Below are 19,423 nucleotides of genomic sequence, written 5' to 3'. Positions count from 1 at the left end.
TCTCTGCTTTCCAATGGTGGTGTAGAATTTAAACTCGGTGGTTGCGAACTTGCTCAAAAATACGTTTTTCTGTCATAGTCCAATAAGGCAGCTAGATCCAAGATGGCGGCCAATTTTTCCTACTACAAAAGAAGGCTCTATCATTTCTTTTCAAAACGACGAATTGTTTGTGGAGAGTTCAATGATAGATTCAAGAGAAATAAATCAAATAAAAATCAAGAATTGCTCAAAACACAACTTTTTTCAAAATCGTAGTTAGTTCTTGCGGGTCGGGTAATTCAAAACGTATGGGAACGGAGATTGCGTCGTCTAATGTTTATATCAAAAAGGCTGAGTAATAAAGGACAATCGATGATTCTCTGAAGAAGGTCTCCAACGAAACACGCCTTGGCTAAAATCCGCCTTCCTTACAGTAGCTCTCGATGAGCTTACAACGACTTTCGTAGCTTGGTAGGTTACTTGAGTCACGCCAAGGAAACTGCCCCAGGGCAAAGTGAACAAATTTGCGTTGTACGGCTTCAATCCTTGTGTCTTGGTAGAAAGGACACCATGCTACAGCGGGGTATTCCAACATAGGACGGACCAGAGAGCAATAGAGCGCTTTTAGGCAGTTTTTGAAGTTTTTAGCGAAACGAAACAAAAATCCCAATTGCGATGAAGCTTTTGAGACTATTTTTTTTCTTCATCTATAATTTATTTGACACGGCACAAATACAATTTAATGTTTAACGGCGCCAATTATATCTGGTAGCTTACTTTCTAAAGTATCTTAATAACTAAAAGCAAAAGCAAAGCTCGCCAAGACGTAAGCTTTTAAGACTATGTAAGCAGCATGATCCTTGAAGCTTAATTTTGAATCGAGCATAACTACCAGATCCTTATCCTACCGTTTCGCGACTCAAAACAGTCCCTTGTAAGCTGTACTCGTGAAGATGCATGGCATGTTTCCGATCGAAGGAGATAGCTGAGCACTTGGCACATTCAGTGACATCCAATTAATTCGGCACCAATTATCGAAGGCTTCCAAATCTTGTTGCAGCATCTGGGCGTCTTGGGTGTTTTTATTGTGTTGAATAGTTTTATATCGTCAGCGTAAGATAATTTCTCACATTTGAAAACCGAATTTACATCGTTCATAAATAGTAGAAAAAGGAATGCTCCGAGGTGACTGCCTTGAGGAACGCCGGATGTAACACAAAAGGGGCATGAGATGAAATTACCGAGTTTAACAGACATAGTTCTGCCAGTCAAGTGAGAGCGAAACCAAATTAGCAAGTTGTCATCAATGCCTATTCAGTCGTATTTTGCCAAAGCAATCTCGTAGTTTACCTTATCGAATGCAGAAGAGAGGTCGGTATATATGACGTCTACTTGATGACCGCGTTCAATCTCTCGAGTAATAAACGATGTAAAGGTAACTAGATTTGTCGTCGTCCAGCGCTTCGGCATAAACCCATGCTGGTCCAGAGAAATGATGTAGGAACAATCATGAGTTCATTTTCCAAGAACAATCATTTTCAATTTTGGCCTTTTCAGGTCTTTAGAAGCACTTTTCGGCGATTCCTAGCTCAATTTGGGATCAATTTCTATTTTGGCCTTTAAAAACACGTTCGGGCGATTCCGAGCTCAATTTGGGATCATTTTCTATTTTGGCCTTTTCTGGCCTTTCGACGATTCTGCGCTCAATTTCGGATCATTTTCTATTTTGGCCTTTTCTGGCCTTCAGAAGCACTCTTCGGCGATTCTGAGCTCGATTTGGGATCATATTCTATTTTGGCCTTTTCTGGCCTTTAGAAGCACTTTTCGGCGATTCTGAGCTCAATTTGGGATCATTTTCTATTTTGGCCTTTTCTGGCCTTTAAAAGCACTTTTCGGCGATTCTGAGCTCAATTTGGGATCATTTTCTATTTTGGCCTTTTCTGGCTTCTAGAAGCACTTTTCGGCGATTCTGAGCTCAATTTGGGATCATATTCTACTTTGGCCTTTAAAAGCACTTTTCGGCGATTCTGAGCTCAATTTGGGATCATTTTCTATTTTGACCTTTTCTTGCCTTTAGAAGCATTTTTCGGCGATTCTTAGCTCAATTTAGGATCATTTTCTATTTTGGCCTTTAGAGGCACTTTCCGGCGATTCTGAGCTCAATTTGGGATCATTTTTTTTATTTTGGCCTTGAGAAGCACTTTTCGGCGATTCTGAGCTCAATTTGGGATCATTTTCTATTTTGGCCTTTAGAAGCATTTTCGGCGATTCTGAGCTTAATTTGAGAACAATTTCTATTTTGGCCTTTTCTGGCCTTTAGAAGCACTTTTCGGCGATTCTGAGCTCAATTTGGGATTATTTTCTATTTTGGCCTTTTCTGATATTAAGGAGCACTTTTCGGCGATTCTGACCTCGATTTGGGATCATTTCCTAATTCGACCTTTTCTCTGGCCTTTAGAAGCATTTTCGGCGATTCTGAGCTGAATTTGGGACCATTTTTCTATTTTGTCCTTTTCTGGCCTTGAGAAGTACTTTTCGGCGATTCTGAGCTCAATTTGGAATCATTTCCTAATTTGGCCTTTTCTGGCCTTCAGAAGCAGTTTTCGGCGATTCCGAGCTCAATTTGAGAACATTTTCTGTTTTGGCCTTTTCTGGCCTTTAGAAGCATTTTCGGCGATTCTGAGCTCAATTTGGGATCATTTACTATTTTGGCCTTTTCTGGCCTTTAGAAGCACTTTTCGGCGATTCTGAGCTCAATTTGGGATCATATTCTATTTTGGCCTTTTCTGGCCTTTAGAAGCACTTTTCGGCGATTCTGAGCCCAATTTAAAATCATTTTCTATTTTGACCTTTTCTGGCCTTTAGAAGCACTTTCCGGCGATTCTGAGCTCAATTTGGGGTCATTTTCTATTTTGGCCTTTTCTGACCTTTAGAAGCACTTTTCGGCGATTCTGAGCTCAATTTGGGATTATTTTCCATTTTGGCCTTTTCTGGCCGTCAGAAGCATTTTTCGGCGATTCTGAGCTCAATTTGGGATCATTTTCTATTTTGACCTTTTCTGGCTTTTAGAAGCACTTTTCGGCTATTCTAAGCTCAATTTGGGATCATATTCTATTCTGGCCTTTAGAAGCACTTTTTGGCAATTCTGAGCTCAATTTGGGATCATTTCCTATTTTGGCCTTTTCTGGCCTTGAGAAGTACTTTTCGGCGAATCTGAGTTCAATTTGGAATCTTGTCCTATTTTGGCCTTTTCTGGCCTTCAGAAATATTTTTCAGCGATTTTGAGCTCAATTTGGGTTTATTTTCTATTTTGACCTTTTCTGGTATTTAGAAGCACTTTCCGGCGATTCTGAGCTTAATTTGGGATCATTTTCTATTTTGGCCTTTTCTGGCCTTTAGAAGCACTTTTCGGCGATTCTGAGCTCAATTTGGGATCATATCCTATTTTGGCACTTAGAAGCACTTTTCGGCGATTCTGAGCTCAATTTCGGATCATTTTCTATTTTGGCCTTTTCTGGCCTTTAGAAGCACTTTTCGGCGATTCTGCGCTCAGTTTCGGATCATTTTCTATTTTGGCCTTTTCTGGCCTTTAGAAGCACTTTTCGGCGATTCTGAGCTCAATTTGGGATTATTTTCTATTTTGGCCTTTTCTGGCCTTTAAAAGCACTTTTCGGCGATTCTGAGCTCAATTTGGGATCATTTCCTGTTTTGACCTTTTCTCGCCTTTAGAAGCATTTTTCGGCGATTCTTAGCTCAATTTGAGATCATTTTTTATTTTGGCCTTTAGAAGCACTTTTCGGCGATTCTGAGCTCAATTTGGGATCATTTTTCTATTTTGGCCTTGAGAAGCACTTTTCGGCTATTCTGAGCTCAATTCAGGATCATTTTCTATTTTGGCCTTTTCTGGCCTTTAGAAGCACTTTTCGGCGATTCTGAGCCCAATTTGAAATCATTTTCTATTTTGACCTTTTCTGGCCTTTAGAAGCACTTTCCGGCGATTCTGAGCTCAATTTGGGATCATTTTCTATTTTGGCCTTTTCTGACCTTTAGAAGCACTTTTCGGCGATTCTGAGCTCAATTTGGGATTATTTTCTATTTTGGCCTTTTCTGGCCGTCAGAAGCATTTTTCGGCGATTCAGAGCTCAATTTGGGATCATTTTCTATTTTGGCCTTTTCTGGCCCTCTAGAAGCACTTTTCGGCGATTCTGAGCTCAGTTTGGTATCATATTCTGTTTTGGCCTTTCTGGCCTTTAGAAGCACTCTTTGGCAATTCTGAGCTCAATTTGGGATCATTTCCTATTTTGGCCTTTTCTGGCCTTGAGAAGTACTTTTCGGCGAATCTGAGTTCAATTTAAAATCTTTTCCTATTTTGGCCTTTTCTGGCCTTCAGAAATATTTTTCAGCGATTTTGAGCTCATTTTGGGAATATTTTCTATTTTGACCTCTTCTGTTATTTAGAAGCACTTTCCGGCGATTCTGAGCTTAATTGGGGATCATTTTCTATTTTGGCCTTTTCTGGCCTTTGGAAGCACTTTTCGGCGATTCTGAGCTCAATATGGGATCATTTTCTATTTTGGCCTTTTCTGGCCTTTAGAAGCACTTTTCAGCGATACTGCGCTCAATTTCGGATCATTTTCTATTTTGGCCTTTTCAGGCCTTTAGAAGCACTCTTCGGCGATTCTGAGTTCAATTTGGGTTCATATCCTATTTTGGCCTTTTCTGGCCTTTAGAAGCACTTTTCGGCGATTCTGAGCTCAATTTGGGATCATTTTCTATTTTGGCCTTTTCTGGCCTTTAGAAGCACTCTTCGGCGATTCTGAGCTCAATTTGGATTCATATTCTATTTTGGCCTTTTCTGGCCTTTAGAAGCACTTTTCGGCGATTCTGAGCTCAATTTGGGATCATTTTCTATTTTGTCCTTTTCTGGCTTTTAGAAGCACTTTTCGGCGATTCTGAGCTCAATTTGAAATCATTTCCTAATTTGGCCTTTTCTGGCCTTCAGAAGCAGTTTTCGGCGATTCTGAGCTCAATTTGAGAGCATTTTCTATTTTGGCCTTTTCTGGCCTTTAGAAGCACTTTTCGGCGATTCTGAGCTCAGTTTGGGATCATTTCCTATTTTGGCCTTTAGAAGCACTTTTCGGCGATTCTGAGCTCAATTTGGGATCATATTCTATTTTGGCCTTTAGAAGCACTTTTCGGCGATTCTGAGCTCAATTGGAAATCATTTTCTATTTTGACCTTTTCTTGCCTTTAGAAGCACTCTTCGGCGATTCTGAGCTCAATTTGGATTCATATTCTATTTTGGCCTTTTCTGGCCTTTAGAAGCACTTTTCGGCGATTCTGAGCTCAATTTGGGATCATTTTCTATTTTGTCCTTTTCTGGCTTTTAGAAGCACTTTTCGGCGATTCTGAGCTCAATTTGAGAACATTTTCTATTTTGGCCTTTTCTGGCCTTTAGAAGCACTTTTCGGCGATTCTGAGCTCAATTTGGGATCATTTCCTATTTTGGCATTTAGAAGCACTTTTCGGCGATTCTGAGCTCAATTTGGGATCATTCTCTATTTTGGCCTTTAGAAGCATTTTTCGGCGATTCTGAGCTCAATTTGGGATCATTTTCTATTTTGGTCTTTTCTGGCCTTTAGAAGCACTTTCCGGCGATTCTGAGCTCAATTTGGGATCATATTCTATTTTGGCCTTTAGAAGCACTTTTCGGCGATTCTGAGCTCAATTGGAAATCATTTTCTATTTTGACCTTTTCTTGCCTTTAGAAGCACTCTTCGGCGATTCTGAGCTCAATTTGGATTCATATTCTATTTTGGCCTTTTCTGGCCTTTAGAAGCACTTTTCGGCGATTCTGAGCTCAATTTGGGATCATTTTCTATTTTGTCCTTTTCTGGCTTTTAGAAGCACTTTTCGGCGATTCTGAGCTCAATTTGAGAACATTTTCTATTTTGGCCTTTTCTGGCCTTTAGAAGCACTTTTCGGCGATTCTGAGCTCAATTTGGGATCATTTCCTATTTTGGCCTTTAGAAGCACTTTTCGGCGATTCTGAGCTCAATTTGGGATCATTCTCTATTTTGGCCTTTAGAAGCATTTTTCGGCGATTCTGAGCTCAATTTGGGATCATTTTCTATTTTGGTCTTTTCTGGCCTTTAGAAGCACTTTCCGGCGATTCTGAGCTCAATTTGGGATCATATTCTATTTTGGCCTTTAGAAGCACTTTTCGGCGATTCTGAGCTCAATTGGAAATCATTTTCTATTTTGACCTTTTCTTGCCTTTAGTAGCACTCTTCGGCGATTCTGAGCTCAATTTGGATTCATATTCTATTTTGGCCTTTTCTGGCCTTTAGAAGCACTTTTCGGCGATTCTGAGCTCAATTTGGGATCATTTTCTATTTTGTCCTTTTCTGGCTTTTAGAAGCACTTTTCGGCGATTCTGAGCTCAATTTGAGAACATTTTCTATTTTGGCCTTTTCTGGCCTTTAGAAGCACTTTTCGGCGATTCTGAGCTCAATTTGGGATCATTTCCTATTTTGGCCTTTAGAAGCACTTTTCGGCGATTCTGAGCTCAATTTTGGATCATTCTCTATTTTGGCCTTTAGAAGCATTTTTCGGCGATTCTGAGCTCAATTTGGGTTCATATCCTATTTTGGCCTTTTCTGGCCTTTAGAAGCACTTTTCGGCGATTCTGAGCTCAATTTGGGATCATTTTCTATTTTGGCCTTTTCTGGCCTTTAGAAGCACTCTTCGACGATTCTGAGCTCAATTTGGATTCATATTCTATTTTGGCCTTTTCTGGCCTTTAGAAGCACTTTTCGGCGATTCTGAGCTCAATTTGGGATCATTTTCTATTTTGTCCTTTTCTGGCTTTTAGAAGCACTTTTCGGCGATTCTGAGCTCAATTTGAAATCATTTCCTAATTTGGCCTTTTCTGGCCTTCAGAAGCAGTTTTCGGCGATTCTGAGCTCAATTTGAGAACATTTTCTATTTTGGCCTTTTCTGGCCTTTAGAAGCACTTTTCGGCGATTCTGAGCTCAATTTGGGATCATTTCCTATTTTGGCCTTTAGAAGCACTTTTCGGCGATTCTGAGCTCAATTTGGGTTCATATCCTATTTTGACCTTTTCTGGCCTTTAGAAGCACTTTTCGGCGATTCTGAGCTCAATTTGGGATCATTTTCTATTTTGGCCTTTTCTGGCCTTTAGAAGCACTCTTCGGCGATTCTGAGCTCAATTTGGATTCATATTCTATTATGGCCTTTTCTGGCCTTTAGAAGCACTTTTCGGCGATTCTGAGCTCAATTTGGGATCATTTTCTATTTTGTCCTTTTCTGGCTTTTAGAAGCACTTTTCGGCGATTCTGAGCTCAATTTGAAATCATTTCCTAATTTGGCCTTTTCTGGCCTTCAGAAGCAGTTTTCGGCGATTCTGAGCTCAATTTGAGAACATTTTCTATTTTGGCCTTTTCTGGCCTTTAGAAGCACTTTTCGGCGTTTCTGAGCTCAATTTGGGATCATTTCCTATTTTGGCCTTTAGAAGCACTTTTCGGCGATTCTGAGCTCAATTTGGGATCATTTCCTATTTTGGCCTTTAGAAGCATTTTTCGGCGATTCTGAGCTCAATTTGGGATCATTTTCTATTTTGGTCTTTTCTGGCCTTTAGAAGCACTTTCCGGCGATTCTGAGCTCAATTTGGGATCATATTCTATTTTGGCCTTTAGAAGCATTTTTCGGCGATTCTGAGCTCAATTTGGGATCATTTTCTATTTTGGCCTTTTCTGGCCTTTAGGAGCACTTTCTGGCGATTCTGAGCTCGATTTGGGATCATTTTCTATTTTGGCCTTTAGAAGCACTTTTCGGCGATTCTGAGCTCAATTTGGGATCATATTCTATTTTGGCCTTTAGAAGCACTTTTCGGCGATTCTGAGCTCATTTTGGGATTATTTTCTATTTTGGCCTTTTCTGGCCTTGAGAAGTACTTTTCGGCGAATCTGAGTTCAATTTGGAATCTTGTCCTATTTTGGCCTTTTCTGGCCTTCAGAAATCTTTTTCAGCGATTTTGAGCTCAATTTGGGATTATTTTCTATTTTGACCTCTTCTGTTATTTAGAAGCACTTTCCGGCGATTCTGAGCTTAATTTGGGATCATTTTCTATTTTGGCCTTTTCTGGCCTTTAGAAGCACTTTTCGGCGATTCTGAGCTCAATATGGGATCATATTCTATTTTGGCCTTTAGAAGCACTTTTCGGCGATTCTGAGCTTAATTTGGGATCATTTTCTATTTTGGCCTTTTCTGGCCTTTAGAAGCACTTTTCAGCGATTCTGCGCTCAATTTCGGATCATTTTCTATTTTGGCCTTTTCAGGCCTTTAGAAGCACTCTTCGGCGATTCTGAGCTCAATTTGGGTTCATATTCTATTTTGGCCTTTTCTGGCCTTTAGAAGCACTTTTCGGCGATTCTGAGCTCAATTTGGGATCATTTTCTATTTTGTCCTTTTCTGGCTTTTAGAAGCACTTTTCGGCGATTCTGAGCTCAATTTGAAATCATTTCCTAATTTGGCCTTTTCTGGCCTTCAGAAGCAGTTTTCGGCGATTCTGAGCTCAATTTGAGGACATTTTCTATTTTGGCCTTTTCTGGCCTTTAGAAGCACTTTTCGGCGATTCTGAGCTCAATTTGGGATCATTTCCTATTTTGGCCTTTAGAAGCACTTTTCGGCGATTCTGAGCTCAATTTGGGATCATTCTCTATTTTGGCCTTTAGAAGCATTTTTCGGCGATTCTGAGCTCAATTTGGGATCATTTTCTATTTTGGTCTTTTCTGGCCTTTAGAAGCACTTTCCGGCGATTCTGAGCTCAATTTGGGATCATATTCTATTTTGGCCTTTAGAAGCACTTTTCGGCGATTCTGAGCTCAATTGGAAATCATTTTCTATTTTGACCTTTTCTTGCCTTTAGAAGCATTTTTCGGCGATTCTGAGCTCAATTTGGGATCATTTTCTATTTTGGCCTTTTCTGGCCTTTAGGAGCACTTTCTGGCGATTCTGAGCTCGATTTGGGATCATTTTCTATTTTGGCCTTTAGAAGCACTTTTCGGCGATTCTGAGCTCAATTTGGGATCATATTCTATTTTGGCCTTTAGAAGCACTTTTCGGCGATTCTGAGCTCATTTTGGGATTATTTTCTATTTTGGCCTTTTCTGTTATTAAGGAGCACTTTTCGGCGAATCTGACCTCGATTTGGGATCATTTCCTAATTTGGCCTTTTCTCTGGCCTTTAGAAGCATCTTCGGCGATTCTGAGCTGAATTTGGGATCATTTTTCTATTTTGTCCTTTAGAAACACTTTTCGGCGACTCAGAGCTCAATTTGAAATCATTTTCTATTTTGGCCTTTTCTGGCCTTTAGAAGAACTTATGTTTTGGGCTTTTCTGGCTTTCAGACGCACTTTTCGGCGATTCTGAGCTTAATTTGGGATCATTTTCTATGTTTGCCTTTGCTGCCTTTTTTCTTAGAAAAGTCTACAAATACAATATGGGGAACCACCATGCAAGAAATCAAAGCTTAAAGACATCATTTAGGGCCCTGTGGATAAAAGGACTGAAATCCTATTACTAAAAAAACTAAACAAAAATCACAGGCAGATGGCGTAGTAAGCTTTAAAATAGAACTATATAAAATTCTTTTTTTTTTAATTCGAGACGCCGTATGAGATTTCCTTATACTGTACCTCCCTCGTTTTATTTAGACATAAGGGGCCATCCACATACCACGTGGACAGGTTTTTAACGATTTGACCCCGTGGACAACTGCCCATATAAATTTTAAAAATTTTGTATGGACCTTGGTCGTGGTGGTAAGCTGTCCACGTGGTATGTGGATGGCCCCTAAGTCTCGAAAAATGTAATTCATGAATATCTTTTTTCCTTAGATATTATTCAAACTACATTTCCGGCTTTCTGAATGCACTAGCACGGCATTGAATTTCGACATTGGAGTGCTTTTTAGTTAGGACATGTGGGCATGTGCATGCCCTAATAGAGCGCCCGCATATCGAACACCCAATTAACGAGTCTTCGATCTATCGAATTGAAACTTCATCAGCTAATATCAAAGTATACAAAAAGGGCAATTTTGATAATATTATTATAAACATTACATTCGCTATAATGTTCATATAGTGGTAGAAAATTAATAAGAGCAAAAAAACAAGTTACGAAGTGCTTATTTTCGAAATGCATGGAATTAGAGCAGCTTTACTAAACTTCAAGATACTTTGCTTTTACTGGACCTTTTGAAACAATTTGCGCAAAAATGAAATGAGGTTTTGATAGAACAAAAATAGTTTAATTAGATCTCGAAGCTTTTATGCATACGAGATCTAACAGTCCATGGTTATATTCTTAGGTGAATTATCATTTCAGCCACCGAAAAGTACAGTAAACACCGGGATTTTAAGTTTGAACCAAAGTGAGAGGAATTTATCATTTAAATAATTATCTTTGGAAAAGATACGACAACAGTATTATAAAAAAAAACGCTTATTTTCTTTGGAAGTTCTCTTCCCGAACGCCATTGTGGTACAAATCCGACAAACACGCAATCCTCCGCCAAAACGCCAAAATTGCACTGAAATTTTTAGAAAGCACCAAACATCAAAATAAGTAATCACAATACCATTCACAATTCGTGACGCATATATAGAAGCGAAACTAGAACACAAAGCAATTTATTATTACTATTACTAGTCAAGTTGTGAACAAAAGATTACTAGATCAAAGTGATGATACAGTGCAAAGCAGCCGAAGATAGATATATGTGTATGTAGGTATATCGTACGTACGGGTAGAGCAAATAGCTAGGAAACTCATCAACTACTAAGCAAACTAATTTGCTACAGAATCCCACAACTTTCATCGCCAAAGATTCTTAATGGTTTACCGCGAAACCAACCTGTATATAGTGTCGTAAGCTTTTCAGGCAATCACAAACACAAACACACACACGATTGCTTAATTAAAAACTATTGAGAACATTCCAGCTTCTCCGTCTTTACGAGCGCCATGAAATAGGCAGGAAACGGCGTCTTAGTGGAAAAAAAATAAACTAAGTTTTATTATGTTTGTACATGGAACTCGCAATCCGTTAAATGTTTCCTCTGTTGCTGGAGTTTCAGTCTAACTAAAGGCTGTTTTTTTTTTGTACAGATAGTTTAATTTGGCTAAAATCGGATTACACTTTTGATACCGTCACACTAAATCTGAACATTTTGACAGATTACAGCCAGGCCAGAAGAAGAGTCCCGAATAAAATAGGTAGCTTTTTGCATATACTAGTTTATTGTTTAGAAATACCGTTAAAATTCGGTATCTGCCATCACTCTGCCAGTTTCCTGTCAAATATATCTCATCGAACAAAAGCTAAACCAAGCTATTAATGGCGAAGTACACGTAAGATCGTAAGACAAACCAATGCGGTAACCAGAATTGTTCAAAACATACAGCAATTTGATTCCTTCCCTATTTGTGAGCAAACAGAATCCACATATCCTTAGCGAATAGTCTCCTTAGTCGTATCCACATTTAAGCGTGGAGCAAAAGTAGTCGAACCAAACGTTGAATGTTAGGAGTAGTTTCCCTGAGACTTATCGAAGAAATTAGGTCAAAGATGCAATACTGATAATAGTTATCAGTATTGGTCCTGCCGTACTGTGTTTAGACGTTAAGTTTTAAGCCTCTCAAATAGCAAGCAAATAAGTAGAAGTATCGACTATCTGTGAAACGGAATGAGAAAATGGGAAAATACAATACACACACACACACAAACAAAACGCGTACAGGCCCACAATTACATTTTATTCGTTAGAGCGAAATACTATGATTATGCGAAGATAAGACTGATTATTGTTTATTTAACCTGCAATTCGTGATAAATGCGAAACAAGAATAAATCCTTCGGAAAGTGTGAAATTTAACGTGAGAAACCGAAAGCAAAATTCAATGGGTAGCAGAATTGCAACGGACTTGAAATATATTATTATTTATAGAAAAATTTCTCATAAATCAAAAAGCAAACAAAAACAGAACTTGTCTTATGCTCACACAAAAGTCACCGTGAACAATCCTAATGATATCAAATACCAATATAATTGTTACTAAATCAATTTAAATAACTTTAGCCACTACTAACTAGAGACCTTGAAAAAAAAACAAAACAAAACAATCGAGCAGAGAGACGACACCGACTTTTCGCTAATACCAAACAAATGACAGCAATACATAATCTGTTTAGTTTATTTATTAGGTATACTCGAAAGCATGATTGTTGAAGAACGTTTTTATTAGCCTGACAGTCAAAAGGCGTCTCATCCAAAATATCATTTCAATAGTTTTCGGAAATATCTTTACCAAGACATGTAAGTGTAAGTGGAGATGACACTTTTGTACCTAAATTATCAATCTTAATTGCGCAAATTGTTTTAGAACACAAACGCACTTTAAAACGTACGAACAGAAGATTCCGGTAAGAATTTAATTTTTTGTGTTTAAAGTGATAGTAAACCAAAACAAATACAGCAAACTAATTATAACACACCGACGCTCTCTTACTCTCTCTCTCTCTCTCTCTCTCTCTCTCTCTCTCTCTCTCTCTCTCTCTCTCTCTCTTCGACTGTAAAAAAAATGTACTAAAAACCAAGAAACAGTTAGATGGTGTGTTGACGGAAAACAGGAAGAAACTACCAAATATAAACACTCACAAAAATAGGTCTATTATTGTTCTCTGTTGTGCATAGTTTATTGAATATGGAACAACAAAAAAAAAAACAAAGGAGAAAAGAAATAAAAAAACGCAACTCGGTTTGAAAATACGTAAAAGTGATATTTTACTTTTTCTGTGAGAAAACAAATCAAAGAAGCGCTGGCACTGACTTAGATTCGTTTTTGTTACCGCAAAATTCGGGCTCTCATGTTTCAGGCAAAACCATCATATCAAGAAAGTTGGCAACTCTGGATCGATCCCATACAAATGCCAAACGTCAAACCAAACAGCGCACTCCACCTATTAAAGGTGGAAGCTTGTTATGAGAGTGGTGGTAATTACATCGCTTCGTAGACATTGTGTATGTGTGTGTGTGATGATCCTGCATGTGCGTTTAAACTACATTCGCATCGCCAACACACTAGCATGCATCAGTTTCACCTTTACTCAAAAGACTGCACTGCCAAAATTGTCGATCGACTCCAGGCAGTCTTCTAGGTATGATGTTTTTGTTTCAGATCACAAGTTGTACGGTTTCTTATAATCGGTTTAGTATTTGTGATATTAACTTTGAGCACGTTTTTCATTTACTATGTTTTCCACAGAAATGATTTCTATCGTTTTTTCTGGACATCAAAAATAATATTCAAAATAAAATGTTTCAATTAATCTTTTTCTATCCTCTCCAGTATTTGAAACTATTTTAAACGCAAACTTCAAGTTCTATCCTTCACAAACATTTTAGATCATTTTGAACTTAATTAAAATACATTTTCTAATCTAATCTGAGCTCAATATAAGATTAGTTCAACTGCGATAAGTTAAATTTTGTATAATTGTTGCCTTTTCAAGCGTTGTCTGGGAATTTTCAGCGCTATTTGAGATCTTTTCCTTTATTCATCTTGTCTCACCGATAAAAATATTTTTGAGTATTTTCGAGCTTAATATGAGATTATTCTGCGTATATAATCCAGATTCTGGAATCATGTTCTTTATCGTGTATTTTTTGCATCCAGAGACGGTTTTATCCATTTTGAGCTTAGCTTGGTATTATGTTTTTATCTTGCACAGTTTTTAAAACGCTTTCTGACCACGTGTGTTGATTCTATTTTTCGTATTTTCTAGTTATTGGAGCAAAATATAATATTGTTCAATACATCTTTCCATCACGGTACAAACCAATCCATTGAATTATAGTTGTCTCTTCTCACTATTTCTCGAGTCTCAGCTCAATTATGATTTGATACAATTTTCTCATCTTAAGAGGTGTTTTGAACGTGATGAGTTTAGATTATTTATCTTTAAACATTTTAAGGCCATGCTACACGCAAAAGTTCAAGCTTACATCAACCGATGTGTCCTCTCAAAACGCCGATTAAATGCTCTGGCTTTGCACAACAAATGTGTCAAAATGATAACGCAACAGTTGCGTAATGAATACATTGACAGAGATCGAAATCAGAATATGTATCATACACACAAAATCGTGATGTTTCGGTAGACTTCGGTTTTGGGCAAACGATCAGTTTTGGGGCGCTCAAAAAACCGCTGGTGCAGCTCGTGCATCCCTCATCACCGTGAGTGATCGAAGCAGCCAATAGCGAGCCTTGTTGCAACAAAATTTACTGACGCTGCACACTGTTTCCAAAGCTGCAAAAACGTGATCGAAATTATTTTGACCCAAAAAACTAGATTTTAGAGCCATAGTGCCTCCAGGAAAGTTGATCCATTATTCATTCTCCATTTTATAGAAGTTGCAATTTTGTGATTAATCCACTTAACAGTGAGAAGCGAATCTTCCTTTTTCATATAAAAATTCACTTTGTTCGGCAAAGTTGTTGCTCATTTTATAAGAAACAACTTTCTCAAAGGTACCATACTTCTATCTGCTTTTTTAAATGGACTTCTGTGGAGGATTCTACAGATGGCCACTAAATATAACATTTAGTGGTGATTTTTTACAATGTTCCTTACCTTACCTTACCTTACCTTACCAATCAGACGAGAGCCGTGGTGGCTCGAGCTGTATCAAGAATTTGTCGCCATGTTGCTCGGTTTTGGGCTGTGTTTCGCCAGTTCCCCAGGCGTCTCATCACCCGTAGGTCTCCTTCGACCTGATCGAGCCATCGTGCACGCTGCGCCCCTCTATTTCTGGTGCCGGTAGGGTTGCTGAAGAGAAGTTTACAATGTTCCAATGTTCTACATCGTTGTTTACTATCACAAAACACACAATTTCATCCAAGAAAGCTTATTTTTATCTCTCATATTTCATCAGTTATTGACGATTTTTATTGAATCAATGCACTAATTTACTAACAGATATCTTTAAACTCTGCAAATATCTGCAGACTAAACCTTTTCTATATTTAAGTATAAGTAGACCGTCATTTAATCCAGATATAGGCATTTGTCTCTCGCTGTCTCCTGTGCAGATATTTGTAAATAAATAAGTGCAGTATTTTAATAAAAATCTTTAATAACTAAATAAACTTGAGAGATAAAAAAAAACTTTCTTCGATAAACTTGTATGTTTTGTTGTAGTTAACAATATACAATGTTGAAAAATTTTAGAAAATCACTATAAAAAGTTATAGCAAAAAATGATTTAAAGGGGCATTCTAGAGAAAACTTCACAATAGTTCATTTAAATGACCAGATACAAGTAAAGTGTCTTCGACAAAGTTGTTTTTTTTTTGTACGAAATGTGCTAAAACCTCACTCAGCAAAGTGGATTTTTATATGCAAAAATGAGAGTTATATTTTAACTTATTTCTCACTTTTAGGTAGATTAATCACCAAATTCTAACTTCTACAAAATGGAGAATTATTAATAAAACAACTTTACTGAAGACACTATTACTCTATAATCATTTTTTTTAGTCAAGAGTAATTAGTGTAAATTAGCGTATTATTCTAGTAAAAATCGTCAACAACCAAAAATATATGTGAGATAAAAATAAACTTTCTTCGGAGATATTATTTGTTTTGTTGTAGCGAATATTTTTGTAGAACATTCGAAAATTGTAGAAAATCACTATAAAAATTTAAATAGCAAAAAAATATTTTTAATAATAATCTATAGAAAACTCCACAAAAGTCTATTTGAACAAATAGATAGAAGTATAATGTCTTCAACAAAGTTGTTTCTTTTGAAATTTGCTACAACTTTGCTGAACAAAGAGGATCTTCATTTTCCAAAATGAGAAAAATAAAACTCGTTTTCACTGTTGAGTGGATTAATCATGGAATTGTAACTTCTATAACATGGAGAATAATGATTGGAACAACTTTGCTGAAGACATTACGGCTTTAAAATCAATGTTTTCGGGTCAAAATAATTTCGATCACGTTTCTGCAGCTTTGGAAACAGTGTGCGCTGGTGCCAGTAACGTGGAACCGAATGCATAAGAATAAAACCATACGTCAAGACCAGGCGTTAAATGCAGAATGTTTTAAACAAATCCAATGTCTTTTTAATTGTTATCAATTCGATGATGTTTTTGAATGACCGGATTCATGATAGTGAATCGATCAGTTCATATTTGCATTAACCTAATCAGTACGATGATCATCAGTATTGATTACTGCTTTAACGGTCGCAGCATTCTGAAAAATATCACCAATGCCAGTACAAATCGTCATGGCAATACTAGCACCGGTTAATACTTCAAAAGTGTTTTGTCTTTAAGCCGTCCAATACATTGCACACTGGGCCAGAGATGGAATCTAGCGGAACGAAATTAATAGCGCTCTCAGGGTTTGACCAATCGGTTTCCAGTCTTCTACAAAGTTTCTTGGTATAGTTAGGGCTTCATATTGGATGTTTGAATTAGTTCGGAATTCAGCCGCAAAGGTGGCGTTGCGATGCCAACTTTTTTCTCTTACACGTTAGGGCTTTGCGGTATTCGACAAAGTTGTAGATCTTTAAATTCCATGAAACTTTGCAGAATATACAAAATTTCTAACTCTTCAAGTTTCAGAGATCTATGAGTTTTTATAAATTTTGTATGAATTCCACGTTTTATTGTGATAAATTTTTGAGTTCACTCGAATTAATTTCTCACAATTTTTTTCTCGATAGAAATTGAATAGATACGTCGTTTTCTTCCGAGTACAGAAGTTTTTGAAGTACTTAAGTGAAAATATTACACAAAATTTGAAAAAATACATAATTTTGTGAAGTAGATATCTCAGCGGGTAGCAAGTATTAGCAAAGCATGATTTTTTCTAAAAATTGTCAATCAAAAAATCTTCATTTTCTGAAATTTTGGAAGATGTGTTTTTTTGGTGTTTTTGAGATATTTCAGTTTGAATATAACCATAGGTTTCATGTAAAAATACAATTGCTATGTATTTATTGCATGGAATACACGGTCCAGTACTTTGATACTCTATCGAACCTATGTGCAGTCTTCAGCAAAGTTTCTCAGTGTAATGAGAACTTCAACTTGACGCTCAGTTAAGTTCGCGATTTGGCCGCAGAGATGGCGCTTCGACCAACTTTTTATTCTTACACGCTAGTGCTCTGCAGTTTCGACAAAGTTTTAGATTAGAAAATTTCATGTAACTTCGTAGAAGAAACAAAATTTCTGTCTCTTAATTTTTTTTTGGAAATTTACGAGTTTTTGAAGAATTTGTTCGAGTTTCACGTCTTTTGTAATAGTTTTGTGATTCGAAACATTAAAATCACCAAAGAATATGCAAGTTTCTGAATCAGCATACGTTTTCGGTTTAAGTATGCTTCGATTTTTCGTTAGTAAAACTAGGCTTATTGAGAGTAGATCCGTTGCTATTGAATTAAATGTTACTTTGTTTGTTTCGTAGCCAAATCCAATAGCAACGGATCTACTCTCAATAAGCCTAGCTTTTCTAACGAAAACTCGACGTCTACTTAAACCGAAAACGTATGCTGATTCAGAAACTTGCATATTCTTTGGTGATTTTAATGTTTCGAATCACAAAACTATTACAAAAAACGTGAAACTCAAACAAATTCTCCAAAAACTCGTAAAATTCCAAAAAAAATTAAGAGACAGAAATTTTGTTTCCTCTACGAAGTTGCATAAAATTTTCTAATCTAAAACTTTGTCGAAACTGCAGAGCTCTAGCGTGTAAGAATAAAAAGTTGGTGTCGAAGCGCCATCTATGCGGCCAAATCGCGAACTTAACTGAGCGTCAAGTTGAAGTTCTTATTACACTGAGAAACTTTGCTGAACACTGTACATAGGTTGGATAGAGTATCAAAGTACTGGACCGTGTATTCCATGCAATAAATACATAGCAATTGTATTTTTACATGAAACCTATGGTTATATTCAAACTGAAATATCTCAAAAACACCAAAAAAACACCTCTTCCAAAATTTCAGAAAATGAAGATTTTTTGATTGACAATTTTTAGAAAAAATCATGGTTTGCTAATACTTGCTACCCGCTGGGATATCTACTTCACAAAATTATGTATTTTTTTCAAATTTTGTGTAATATTTTCACTTAAGTACTTCAAAAACTTCTGTTCTCGGAAGAAAACGACGTATCTATTCAATTTCTATCGAGAAAAAAATTGTGAGAAATTAATTCGAGTGAACTCAAAAATTTATCACAATAAAACGTGAAATTCATACAAAATTTATAAAAACTCATAGATCTCTGAAACTTGTAAAGTTGGAAATTTTGTATATTCTGCAAAGTTTCATGGAATTTAAAGATCTACAACTTTGTCGAATACCGCAAAGCTCTAGCTTGTAAGAGAAAGAAGTTGGCATCGCAACGCCACCTTTGCGGCTGAATTCCGAACTAATTCAAACATCCAAAATGAAGCCCTAACTATACCAAGAAACTTTGGAAAAGACTGGAAACCGATTGGTCAAACCCTGAGAGCGCTATTAATTTCATTCCGCTAAATTCTATTTCTGGTCCAGTGTGCATTGAACATTCACTAGAGCATCAAATGCGCTATGAACAACACACACTCGTTATACTGGTTCTGAAACAGAACAAAAGTGCTCGAAAAGACGCAATATTGATGTGGTTACGCACAGTCTCTTGTGTGTAGGCTGAATTTGTTTTTTCTTTTCCACTCATTTCCTTTTTTTTATTACCTTCCCTGCTTTTTTCTTTTCTTTTCTTTTCTTTTCTTTTCTTTTCTTTTCTTTTCTTTTCTTTTCTTTTCTTTTCTTTTCTTTTCTTTTCTTTTCTTTTCTTTTCTTTTCTTTTCTTTTCTTTTCTTTTCTTTTCTTTTCTTTTCATTTCTTTTCTTTTCTTTTCTTTTCTTTTCTTTTCTTTTCTTTTATTTTCTTTTCTTTTCTTTTCTTTTCTTTTCTTTTCTTTTCTTTTCTTTTCTTTTCTTTTCTTTTCATTTCTTTTCTTTTCTTTTATCTTCTTTTCTCTTCTTTTCTTTTCATTCCTTTTCCTTTTTTTCTTTTCTTTTTTTTCTTTTCGTTTTTTTTTCTTTTCTTTTCTTTTCTTCTCTTTTCTTTTCTTTTCTTTTCTTTTTCTTTTCTTTTCTTTTCTTTGCTTTTATTTCTTTCTTCTCTTATCTTGTCTTTTTTTTCCTTTTCTCTTCTTTTCTTTTCGTTTTCTTTTCTTTTCTTTTCTTTTCTTTTCTTTTCTTTTCTTTTCTTTTCTTTTCTTTTCTTTTCTTTTCTTTTCTTTTCTTTTCTTTTCTTTTCTTTTCTTTTATTTTCTTTTCTTTTC

At 36.6% G+C, this 19,423-nt stretch overlaps 1 protein-coding gene across 4 annotated transcripts in view; it reads left to right on the top strand.

Annotated features, from left to right (window-relative positions):
- Positions 1 to 19,423, top strand: part of LOC129717958 (dopamine receptor 1) — a 396,922-nt gene that overhangs the window by 373,015 nt on the left and 4,484 nt on the right. The gene's annotated exons all lie outside the window — the stretch shown is intronic.

Source organism: Wyeomyia smithii, chromosome 1 (assembly GCF_029784165.1).
Source record: "Wyeomyia smithii strain HCP4-BCI-WySm-NY-G18 chromosome 1, ASM2978416v1, whole genome shotgun sequence".
Taxonomy (NCBI): Eukaryota; Metazoa; Arthropoda; class Insecta; order Diptera; family Culicidae; genus Wyeomyia; species Wyeomyia smithii.
Note: the sequence above shows the minus strand (reverse complement) of the source record. Positions and strands in the feature narration are given on the sequence as shown.